Here is a 12767-nt window from a genome sequence, read left to right as displayed (position 1 = left end):
TCAGAGACAAAGACAGACACTACCTCAGAGTGAAAGGCTGGAAAACAACTTTCCAAGCAAATGGTCAGAAGAAGCAAGCTGGAGTAGCCATTCTAATATCAAATAAAATCAATTTTCAACTAAAATTCATCAAAAAAGTTAAGGAAGGACACTTCATATTCATCAAAGGAAAAATCCACCAAGATGAAGTCTCAATCCTAAATATCTATGCCCCAAATACAAGGGCACCTACATATGTAAAAGAAACCTTACTAAAGCTCAAAACACACATTGCACCTCACACAATAATAGTGGGAGACTTCAACACCCCACTCTCATCAATGGACAGATCATGGAAACAGAAATTAAACAGAGATGTAGACAGACTAAGAGAAGTCATGAGCCAAATGGACTTAACGGATATTTATAGAACATTCTATCCTAAAGCAAAAGGATATACCTTCTTCTCAGCGCCTCATGGTACTTTCTCCAAAATTGACCATATAATTGGTCAAAAAACGGGCCTCAACAGGTACAGAAAGATAGAAATAATCCCATGCGTGCTATCGGACCACCACAGCCTAAAACTGGTCTTCAATAACAATAAGGGAAGAATGCCCACATATACGTGGAAATTGAACAATGCTCTACTAAATGATAACCTGGTCAAGGAAGAAATAAAGAAAGAAATTAAAAACTTTTTAGAATTTAATGAAAACGAAGGTACAACATACCCAAACTTATGGGACACAATGAAAGCTGTGCTAAGAGGAAAACTCATAGCGCTGAGTGCCTGCAGAAAGAAACAGGAAAGAGCATATGTCAGCAGCTTGACAGCCCACCTATAAGCTCTAGAACAAAAAGAAGCAATACACCCAGGAGGAGTAGAAGGCAGGAAATAATCAAACTCAGAGCTGAAATCAACCAAGTAGAAACAAAAAGGACCATAGAAAGAATCAACAGAACCAAAAGCTGGTTCTTTGAGAAAATCAACAAGATAGATAAACCCTTAGCCAGACTAACGAGAGGACACAGAGAGTGCGTCCAAATTAACAAAATCAGAAATGAAAAGGGAGACATAACTACAGATTCAGAGGAAATTCAAAAAATCATCAGATCTTACTATAAAAACCTATATTCAACAAAACTTGAAAATCTTCAGGAAATGGACAATTTCCTAGACAGATACCAGGTATCGAAGTTAAATCAGGAACAGATAAACCAGTTAAACAACCCCATAACTCCTAAGGAAATAGAAGCAGTCATTAAAGGTCTCCCAACCAAAAAGAGCCCAGGTCCAGACGGGTTTAGTGCAGAATTCTATCAAACCTTCATAGAAGACCTCATACCAATATTATCCAAACTATTCCACAAAATTGAAACAGATGGAGCCCTACCGAATTCCTTCTACGAAGCCACAATTACTCTTATACCTAAACCACACAAAAACCCAACAAAGAAAGAGAACTTCAGACCAATTTCCCTTATGAATATCGACGCAAAAATACTCAATAAAATTCTGGCAAACCGAATTCAAGAGCACATCAAAACAATCATCCACCATGATCAAGTAGGCTTCATCCCAGGCATGCAGGGATGGTTTAATATACGGAAAACCATCAACGTGATCCATCATATAAACAAACTGAAAGAACAGAACCACATGATCATTTCATTAGATGCTGAGAAAGCATTTGACAAAATTCAACACCCCTTCATGATAAAAGTCCTGGAAAGAATAGGAATTCAAGGCCCATACCTAAACATAGTAAAAGCCATATACAGCAAACTAGTTGCTAACATTAAACTAAATGGAGAGAAACTTGAAGCAATCCCACTAAAATCAGGGACTAGACAAGGCTGCCCACTCTCTCCCTACTTATTCAATATAGTTCTTGAAGTTCTAGCCAGAGCAATCAGACAACAAAAGGAGATCAAGGTGATACAGATCAGAAAAGAAGAGGTCAAAATATCACTATTTGCAGACGACATGATAGTATATTTAAGTGATCCCAAAAGTTCCACCAGAGAACTACTAAAGCTGATAAACAACTTCAGCAAAGTGGCTGGGTATAAAATTAACTCAAATAAATCAGTTGCCTTCCTCTATACAAAAGAGAAACAAGCCGAGAAAGAAATTAGGGAAACGACACCCTTCATAATAGACCCAAATAATATAAAGTACCTCGGTGTGACTTTAACCAAGCAAGTAAAAGATCTGTACAATAAGAACTTCAAGACACTGAGGAAAGAAATTGAAGAAGACCTCAGAAGATGGAAAGATCTCCCATGCTCATGGATTGGCAGGATTAATATAGTAAAAATGGCCATTTTACCAAAAGCAATCTACAGATTCAATGCAATCCCCATCAAAATACCAATCCAATTCTTCAAAGAGTTAGACAGAACAATTTGCAAATTCATCTGGAATAACAAAAAACCCAGGATAGCTAAAGCTATCCTCAACAATAAAAGGATGTCAGGGGGAATCACTATCCCTGAACTCAAGCAGTACTACAGAGCAATAGTGATAAAAACTGCATGGTATTGGTACAGAGACAGACAGATAGACCAATGGAATAGAATTGAAGACCCAGAAATGAACGCACACACCTATGGTCACTTGATTTTTGACAAAGGAGCCAAAACCATCCAATGGAAAAAAGATAGCATTTTCAGCAAATGGTGCTGGTTCAACTGGAGGTCAACATGTAGAAGAATGCAGATCAATCCATGCTTATCACCCTGTAAAAGCTTAAGTCCAAGTGGATCAAGGACCTCCACATCAAACCAGACACACTCAAACTAATAGAAGAAAAACTAGGGAAGCATCTGAAACACATGGGCACTGGAAAAAATTTCCTGAACAAAACACCAATGGCTTACGCTCTAAGATCAAGAATCGACAAATGGGATCTCATAAAACTGCAAAGCTTCTGTAAGGCAAAGGACACTGTGGTTAGGACAAAACGGCAACCAACAGATTGGGAAAAGATCTTTACCAATCCTACAACAGATAGAGGCCTTATATCCAAAATATACAAAGAACTCAAGAAGTTAGACCGCAGGGAAACAAATAACCCTATTAAAAAATCGGGTTCAGAGCTAAACAAAGAATTCACAGCTGAGGAATGCCGAATGGCTGAGAAACACCTAAAGAAATGTTCAACATCTTTAGTCATAAGGGAAATGCAAATCAAAACAACCCTGAGATTTCACCTCACACCAGTGCGATTGGCTAAGATCAAAAACTCAGGTGACAGCAGATGCTGGCGAGGATGTGGAGAAAGAGGAACACTCCTCCATTGTTGGTGGGATTGCAGACTGGTACAACCATTCTGGAAATCAGTCTGGAGGTTCCTCAGAAAATTGGACATTGAACTGCCTGAGGATCCAGCTATACCTCTCTTGGGCATATACCCAAAAGATTCCTCAACATACAAAAGAGACACGTGCTCCACTATGTTCATCGCAGCCTTATTTATAATAGCCAGAAGCTGGAAAGAACCCAGATGCCCTTCAACAGAGGAATGGATTCAGAAAATGTGGTACATCTACACAATGAAATATTACTCAGTTATCAAAAACAACGAGTTTATGAAATTCGTAGGCAAATGGTTGGAACTGGAAAATATCATCCTGAGTGAGCTAACCCAATCACAGAAAGACATACATGGTATGCACTCATTGATAAGTGGCTATTAGCCCAAATGCTTGAATTACCCTAGATCCCTAGAACAAACGAAACTCAAGATGGATGATCAAAATGTGAATGCTTCACTCCTTCTTTAAATGAGGAAAAAGAATACCCTTGGCAGGGAAGAGAGAGGCAAAGATTAAAACAGAGACTGAAGGAACACCCATTCAGAGCCTGCCCCACATATGACCCATACATATACAGCCACCCAATTAGAGAAGATGGACGAAGCAAAGAAGTGCAGGCCTACAGGAACCGGATGTAGATCGCTCCTGAGAGACACAGCCAGAATACAGCAAATACAGAGGCGAATGCCAGCAGCAAACCACTGAACTGAGAATAGGCCCCTGTTGAAGGAATCAGAGAAAGAACTGGAAGAGCTTGAAGGGGCTCGAGACCCCAAAAGTACAACAATGTCAAGCAACCAGAGCTTCCAGGGACTAAGCCACTACCTAAAGACTATACATGGACTGACCCTGGACTCTGACCCCATAGGTAGCAATGAATATCCTAGTAAGAGCACCAGTGGAAGGGGAAGCCCTGGGTCCTGCTAAGACTGAACCCCCAGTGAACTAGACTATGGGGGGAGGGCGGCAATGGGGGGAGGGTTGGGAGGGGAACACCCATAAGGAAAGGGAGGGGGGAGGGGGATGTTTGCCCGGAAACCGGGAAAGGGAATAACACTTGAAATGTATATAAGAAATACTCAAGTTAATAAAAAAAAAGATGAAAAAAAAGATAAAAAAATTAAAAAAAAAACAATGACTTCATGAAATTCATAGGCAAATGGATGGAACTAGGGAATATCATCCTGAGTGAGGTATCCCAATCACAAAAAAACTCACATGGTATGCACTCACTCACAAGTGGATATTAGCCCAAAATCTTAGAATGCCCAAGATACAATCCACAGACCACATGAAGCTCAAAAAGAAGTACAATCAAAGTGCAGATGCTTCAGTCCTTCTTTAAAAGGGGAACAAAAATATTCATAGGAGGAGATATGGAGACAGAGTTTGGAACAGAGACTGAAGGAATGGCCATTCAGAGACTGCACCACCTAGGGATCCAGCCCCATACTCATACAGCCACCAAACCCAGACAATATTGCTGATGCCAAGAATTGCATGCTGACAGGAGTGTGATATAGCTGCTTCCTGGGAGACTCTGACAGAGCCTGACAAATACAGAGGTGAATGCTCGCAGCCAACCATTGAACTTAGAATGGAATCCCCATTGGAGGATTTAGACAGAGGATTGAAGGAGCTGAAGGGGTTTGCAACCCCATAAGAACAACAATACCAACCAACCAGAACTCCCAGGGACTAAACCATCATCCAAAGAGTACACATGGACAGACCTATGGCTCCAGCCGCATATGTAGCAGAAGATAGCCTTGTTGGGCAATAATGGGAGGAGAAACCCTTGACCGTTCCAAAGCTCAATGCCCCAGTGTAGAGGAATGTCAGGTTGTGGAGGGGGAAGGGGTAGGGAGAACACCCTCATAGAAAAAGGAGGAGGGGTGATGGGATAGGGGGTTTATGGATGGGAAACCTTGAAAGGGAATAACATTTGAAATGTAAATTTAAAAATATCCAATTTTTTAAAAATGCCATCATGCAACACATTAAATGGAATAATGATAAAAAATATATTTTTAAAAGACAAAACAAATCCATTTTAAATGGTTAAGGGAAAGAAAGAAAAGATTCTTTGTGATTATTCTGCCTTCTAACTTGTAGCTCGCAGAAGAACTGCTGTGGTCAGAACTTGAAGCTTTGATCCAAGCCCCTTTACCACTGGTCTCAGCCTCTGACACACTGTGCTTTTGTCACAAGCAAGTCACTCTTACTGCAGAAAATAGTTGAAAGTATATCACTCCTGATTCTGTCAAACTGCTACATGAAACTGGTCCAAAGAGCCAGTGTGTGTGTGTGTGTGTGTGTGTGTGTGTGTGTGTGTGTGTGTGTGTGTGTGTGTGTGTGCCTGTGTGTGTGTGCCTGTGTGTGTGTGCCTGTGTGTGTGTACGTGCATATGTGTGAAACATCATAAAAACCTGCTCCAAAATGACTGTTCCTCCTCAACAAATTACCTCATCATCTTGTATTTTCAAAAAGATGAGTTTAAAACTTTCGTTATGTTTCTTCTTTTGTTTTATTGAATTTGAACTCAAATTTAAACATAGCAGTTCTCCCTAGAAACTACTGCAACCTAAAGCCCTTATAACCAGTTACCGCCTACAAATTCACGCTTATCTATGAACATAAGCTCACAAATAATACTGGAGTCGAGCTTAAATAGTGAGATTATGGTGTCTTTATAACAAGGACTTATTGGGAAAGAAATGGAAAAGAGGAGAAAATAAAGTCACACTCTAAAGCTGAGTACATGGCGTCATAAAAGCCATACTTCTGGGATGCGCTATATCAGTGACTGAACAGGTTAATGTTTCTTGAAATTTGCTGAGAATAAATTTGAAATAGCATCTCTATAGAAGCAATTGCATACCCTACTCTAAGAGTAACGTTACTAACATTTTCAAGGACCCTTTTAGATATATCGGGAATGCAATATATCTGGGTTATTATTGAGAAGATATGCAGAGACTCATAGCCTTTGCATGAATTCTCCTTGTGAGTGTGGGTACCACAATACTGCAATGAACTGTCTATAAAATTCTTCCAGTGACCACAGCCATATGCACACATGCTGGAACATGGTCACTGCTCCCACTCAAGTCTTGGGGACCATCATATTTACCCATTTGGGAAACAAAATACCCTCCTTCCTTTTCTGTTAGCTGGAATACATGACCTACTGTTGATGTTCTGCAACTTATAAATTTACCTCTCTAGTACTCTCTAATTAAATCCAGAAACTGTTCACCTTCTTCTCAAGCATCAGGCTGAATTGTGAGAAGCCATAGAATCTGCAGAGGACCTTTCTATATGCAAATAATAAACGTGATAACTTATCATTCGCACCACTGAGGTGATTATCCACATAAATCTTAACTGTGCCGCCAAGAGCCATGTTAAATCATCCCAATGGCCCATTGCATTGTGGGTGACAAGTCAGTGCTGTCCCTGGAAATTCACACCCTTGCCTGCAAACATCTCAGAGAAATCCAGACCCCAAACAAGCCCCACGAAGCCTCACTTATCTAGTGGGCACGAGGGTACCGTGCTGAGTGGTTTTCCAACACCCAAATTCTAAAGATGCCTTTTTCAGGTACATTTTCCCCTTCTGAAAGAAACATTATAATTTTAACACTCTATGAATCCTTCCCTCTAACAAATAAAAAATGCTGGGCTCTGGTTTGGTAATTCTCTAGTCTCTGATTCTAGGGAGCTCACAACCTCTCAGTGTGCATCTGCCTTGAGCTGATAGACCGTAAACAGGATTTGGTGGCATGGATTCCTGGGATACACTGAAATGGGAGGGGACACTCTCTCTTCATTTTCACTGACCTTTAACTGAAACCTATTGCTTTCATCAAGTACACACGGGCAGCAAACCCTGCTAGCTCCAGAGACGTTGTCGCCAAGAGATGTCACAGATGATTTTCATACCACATTGAGGATTTTGAGCTGTCTCCACACGCGACTGTCATCACTACCCTGCTATGAGAGCTTCCTCTTTAGTATTCTAATAAAGAAGTATACAGTGAATGCAAAAACTTCAATGATATTTAATAGCATTTTAACAGATTTTTTTCTCTAATAACTCTATATATTTTATGCTAATGTTTTTGAAAAACATTACATGTCGAAAGGGTTCATGAACCTGGACTTTATCATTTGGCCAAATGGGTCTGGGACATGAAGAAAATTGGGAATTCCTGTCTGTGTGGATTTGGCTTGGCATGGCATCATGGATAATGACCACATGATTACCTGTGAAAGACGCTGGCCAGTTTCTCTCACAGAGCTTCCCGCATATATAATAAATAGATAAAAAGCATTACTGGGCTTGTAGAGTTGTTCACTGGGACTCTGGAACCAAGATGTGAAATAACTTAAGATAAATCAGGTTCATTCCTGTTTGGATGCAGTTATTCTTGTCCTAACCTATACATGTGCCCAATCCTGCTCCAAATTCCTGGTCTTACTGCCTCCTACGACCACAAGCCTGTTAATCATCCCCAGTAAATTGGGCTTGAAATCCTGTCTCTGTCCAGATCTAATTTATTGGCCTTACAGAGTCTTTTCCCATGCAATTTGCACTAGGCTGTTACAAAATATTGCCTGGAAGGCAGGCACCATGAACTGTCTCTGCCATCTGTTTAAATACTCTGTGCTTCTCTCGGTGACTCACTTCTAGACATTTTGGTCCTCTACCTGTGTTCCCTTCATTTGCTTGTAGAAGGCCAGTCCTATCTGACCTGTACATGCGGAGGAATTCTCGGTGATGAGTCTTTCTAGGTAGGATTACCTTGATAGCAGCCCCTTATGGTTCATACCTACTCCTTTCTGAGAGGTGAAATGGTAAACTCGGATAGTGCACAGAAATATGCCTGTGGGTTCTGTTCATCCTGAATGACAGCTGTTGTGGTTTGCCCTGGTGCTGTTTGTATTTTGACGCTAATTCTGCTTCCTCGAGAGGGGCTGCCTTGACAGGAGTGGACCACATCTTCAGGTGATTCCATGTGAACCTTCTCTCCATTTTAACTGGTCAAGAAATCGGCTGAAGCCAATCACTGGGAGATTACAGTGAGACTTCCGGGTCCCAGGAAGAGGAGGAGGGGGAGGAGGAGAAGGAGGTAGAGGAGGAGAGGGAGGCGGGGACGGGGGGGGGGGGGAGGAAGAGAGAGAGAGAGAGAGAGAGAGAGAGAGAGAGAGAGAGAGAGAGAGAGAGAGAGAGAGAGAGATTGATTGATTCAGACCAGGCTGGATAAGAAGCGACAGACACAAATAGGTCTCGGAGACCGATTGTTTGTATCTCTAGAGCAGACAGTTTGTAACCTCCACAGGGGGCAGAGGCTAAGGAGGCTGGGGCAGGATATTCTTCGCCCAGCAGTTGTGTTATCTGGCTGGCTTTAAAATATTAAGGCTTTCTGGTGTTTCCCATCCTCGGCGACTTAGGTGGGCAAGAGAAAGAGCACAGCCGCCGGGGCAGTCGTTAGAGGTTTGACAGAGTTAGCCGTGGGAGCTGGGCTGGCTGAGACAGTCGTTGCCAGCACTGGGCAAGGAGCAAGCGTGCCTTTTAAAATTACATACAACAGACAGCTCTAACAGAACATCGCACTTGTCTCCTGACTCCACACTAAACAGAAGTCCCGAGAGCAAGATGTCCTGCCTCAAAACTCCCACTGAAAATCAACTGCCTTGAATCTCTGGAAAGTTCTTGCTGTATATCGTACATAGACACATAACAATAATGAGCAAAGCCTTTCATCGTGGCCATTCGGTACCATGGACCATTTTAAGAGCTTTCTACGTGTTAACTACTTGATTATCACAAGGACCCTGTTAGGTATGGTTTATGCCTACAGTCATTTTAAAGACGGAAAAAACAAAGGCAGAGAATGGATGTAGGACCTAAGCAAATGATGTGGCTAAGATCCCAACCTGGCAGCCAGATCACGCTCACCTCGCTTTACCAGCCGGCCTCTCCAGTCAGGTAACTAGCTAATGACACTCAGCATCAAATGGGGCAGAGGTAACCTCTAAATTTCTCTTTGTCCTGTAGAAGTAAGTTTCGTCATCTCATAAAGATGGAAGAAAAGTTACAGGATTAGTCCAAAAATTCAATAAAGCATGTGTATCAAAAGCTAAGCCTGCCACATGAGTTCCCCCCCACAAATGACACCATTTTAAAATGTAGCTACATGTTTTCAAGGTTGTGCAAAAGACAGTAAACAAAAACTTAGAGAGGGGTGGAAACTAAAACCTTCCAGTGTGTATGAGAAGCAGAGAAGCTTGGTCCACGTTGGAACAAAGTCACAGGGCTCTGGACACCCCAAGCTTGATGGCCTGAAATCTCTCTTTTGTATCTTTCCTCCAGATTTGTCCTAACTCATGTTTCCTTTCCCAGGCAAAAGCTGGTGTCTTGGCAGTCATTGAACAAAGGCAACGGATAAAAGAAAGCATTAAACTGTGGGCTCGTTTACAGCTTCAGAGGGTTTGTCCATGATCATCATGGTGGGAGGCATGGTGGGAGGCATAGTAGCTGTCAGGCAGAGGAGTCATGGAACAGGAGCAGTAACTGAGAGCTCACATCTGGTCTACAAGATGGAGGCAAAGAGAAAGATTGGGCCTGGCAAGGGCTTTTGGAACCTTAAAGCCCATCCCCAGTGAAACACCTCCTCTAACTGGGCCACTCTACCTAATCTTTCCCAAACAGTTCACCAACTGAGAATAAACACTCAAATACTTGAGCTTCAGGGGACCATTCTCATTCAAGCCACTACACTGGTTTTTTCTCTTTTATATCTTCTTTCTGTCGCCCTATAAATTCTTCTCATCAGGTCCAGATATATCACACACAGCAAAATAGGATCTAATTCTTTCACATAATCAACACCAGATGGACAGGACTGCAGCACCAGGGATGTGAGCCAGGACTCTTAGAAGTGGCGAATCAAGAGCAACAAAGGGTCTTTGAAGAGGTGTCAGTGACAATTCAATGATGCTCCCCTTCAAAGAAAATCTGTTTCAATGCCAGGAAATTGGAAAGGTTGAAAATGACATTCAACCAGTGTATAAGGATTTTCTCCATAAAAATCAAGCCCAGAGAATGGCTCACACCTTCCAAATGCAAAAGCACATACAGGGAATGGGTGGGAACATGTGGGACAGAGCCTGGAAAACCCATGAGCATCTCCTCCATTATCATGCTTCATGGACGCCTGCTGTGTCTTCTTCGCATCATCCTTTAAGGAAACTATTCCTCTGCAAAGGCTCCCATCCCTAAGATCTACCATATCCTGACCGCACAGCATTGCCAGGGCAACCTGACTTTCCTTCCCAGGTATTCAATCTTGCTAGGGGGACACAGGGGAGAAGGTTAAACGTAAATCATCATGTTGACATTTATATCCTACAGAGGTTTGTTTAGGGTTTTGGTTTGGGTTTTATACCCAGAAAACCTTGTTCAGGATCCCTAGAACTATCTCTGACCTAATCAATTCATGTATTGCTAGAGTTTGATGGCATTATTGGGAGAGAGGGAGAGCCAGAAGAAAGACGTTGTACAGTCTACAGTCTGCCCAGAGCTTCTGAAGCCTTTTAGACCTCCTATTGCTCGACCACATGCCTAGAGACAGAAGAGGGTCCACAGGACTCATCTGCCCTTCTAAGTCATGGTCTTGCTTTGGTCTGAGCCTTCCTTTCTATGTCCAGTTCTTGTCTTTGGAATGGCAATACTTTGTGATATTATGTATGAAAACATGTTTTTTTTATTTTACAGGGGCTCACAGCTGTAGTCTGTCTTGTGTCTCATAGGAGACTATGAAATTTGATTTTGAAGAATGCTGGAACTGTTTAAACCTTGGGGATCCTTGGATCTGAAGTAAATGCACTTTTTTAAATTGGAAGATAGACATGAGTATTTGGGGACTGAGAAAGGATGTTATGGTTAGATATAAAATGTTTCCAAAAATACTCATGTTTTGAAGGCCTGGTCCACAGTGCAGTGGGTTTTGGAGGTGGGGGCCTTAAGAAGTGATGGAATCTTGAAGTTTTGACAAAGTCAATGGATTAATCCACTGATAAGCTCAGGTGATGACCTGGCCAAGAGGCAGAAAAACTAAGGGGCAGAACCTCATTAAAGGAAGGTCACTAGGAGCATAGCCCTCTTTATACCTTGGCTCTGGACCCTTCCTTCATTCAGTTCCCTGGCTGCTATGTGTTGAGTAGGTCTCCTCCCCCGTGTCTTTGCATCATCACGTCACCACAGGCTAAAAATCACAATTACAAACCTAGAGCCTGCTCTCTGTGCACTGAACCATGAGGCAAATAAACCTTTCTACCTTCGAATTGTTCTTCTCAGCAATGAAAAACTGACTAGCATACCCTTGTCACCCAATGACTCCATTCATCTCCTTCTATGTTCTTATCTGGGTATCTCTGGTGTTTGTTGTATTTTTATATTTCATAACAGACATAGTCTAAAAAATAAACTTTGATTCATATTAATATTTTATAATTGAAATGAAAATAAAATTGCAAAAAAGGAGAGAAAATTGACCCACTACAGACTTGATACAATCATTCTACAGTCAATCAACTAAGGCAAAATGATTTGTAAGAACTGAAGAAATAAAACACCTAAGCAAGAAACACAGTAATGTGGTAGGATTGCAGATGGCTTGCGTACATAGTCAGTTTAATTCATATTTAATGTTATCAGTGAGCAGTAACTTACGTGGTAATGAATGGGTCTATTATATATTGGAGTATGGTCTAGAAGTCTAGAAGTATCCTTAAAGATAACCATTAAAAACCCAGCACACATTTATCATCAAATGCAAAAAAAAGACCTGGGTGACTGTGGTAGTTTTCATATGCTTGGCCAATGGAAAGTGGCACTCTTAGGAGGTGTGACCTTGTTGGAATAGGTGTGGCTTTGTTGGGTGAAGTTTGTCACTGTGTAGGTAGGCTTTGAGGTCTCCTCCTATACTCAAGCTCTCAAGTGAGGATGAGAATCTACTGACTGCCTACAAAGGAGAATCTTCTTCTGACTTCCTTTGGATCAAGATCTAGAACACTTGGCTTTTTCTCCAGTACCACATCTGCCTAGATACTGCCATGCTTTAACGCCATGATGGTAATGCACTGAACATCTGAAACTGTAAGCCGACCCTGATTAAATATTTTCCTTTATAATATTTGCCTTGGTCATAGTGTCTCTTCACAGTGATGGTAACCAGAACCAAGAGAGTGACCATACCTGGATCCCATACAAAATTCTCTTCAAGAGACATAACATCTTCCTGACTAGGGGGGAGTCTTATGAAGCTGCAACTGCAAAGGGACTTTTTCAATGAGTAGCATTTAACTCCCTGCAGATGTGAAGGTGTGTTTAACAATTAGCAAACACCAGGCAGCATTGTGCTGGTTTGGGTCCCATGTTTGCCATACCCAGCAGC

The 12767-nt window shown here is 41.7% G+C and overlaps 1 long non-coding RNA gene across 1 annotated transcript; it reads left to right on the top strand.

The window, feature by feature from the left end:
* Nucleotides 1-8511: 8511 nt before the first annotated feature.
* Nucleotides 8512-12475, top strand: LOC134485726 (uncharacterized). The gene is made up of 3 exons (XR_010063988.1): nt 8512-9298; nt 9713-9799; nt 11087-12475. It is a non-coding gene; the product is annotated as an uncharacterized LOC134485726 (long non-coding RNA).
* The last annotated feature ends 292 nt before the right edge of the window (nt 12476-12767 follow it).

Source organism: Rattus norvegicus, chromosome 2, assembly GCF_036323735.1.
Source record: "Rattus norvegicus strain BN/NHsdMcwi chromosome 2, GRCr8, whole genome shotgun sequence".
Taxonomy (NCBI): Eukaryota; Metazoa; Chordata; class Mammalia; order Rodentia; family Muridae; genus Rattus; species Rattus norvegicus.
This window is presented reverse-complemented; position numbering and strand designations above follow the sequence as displayed.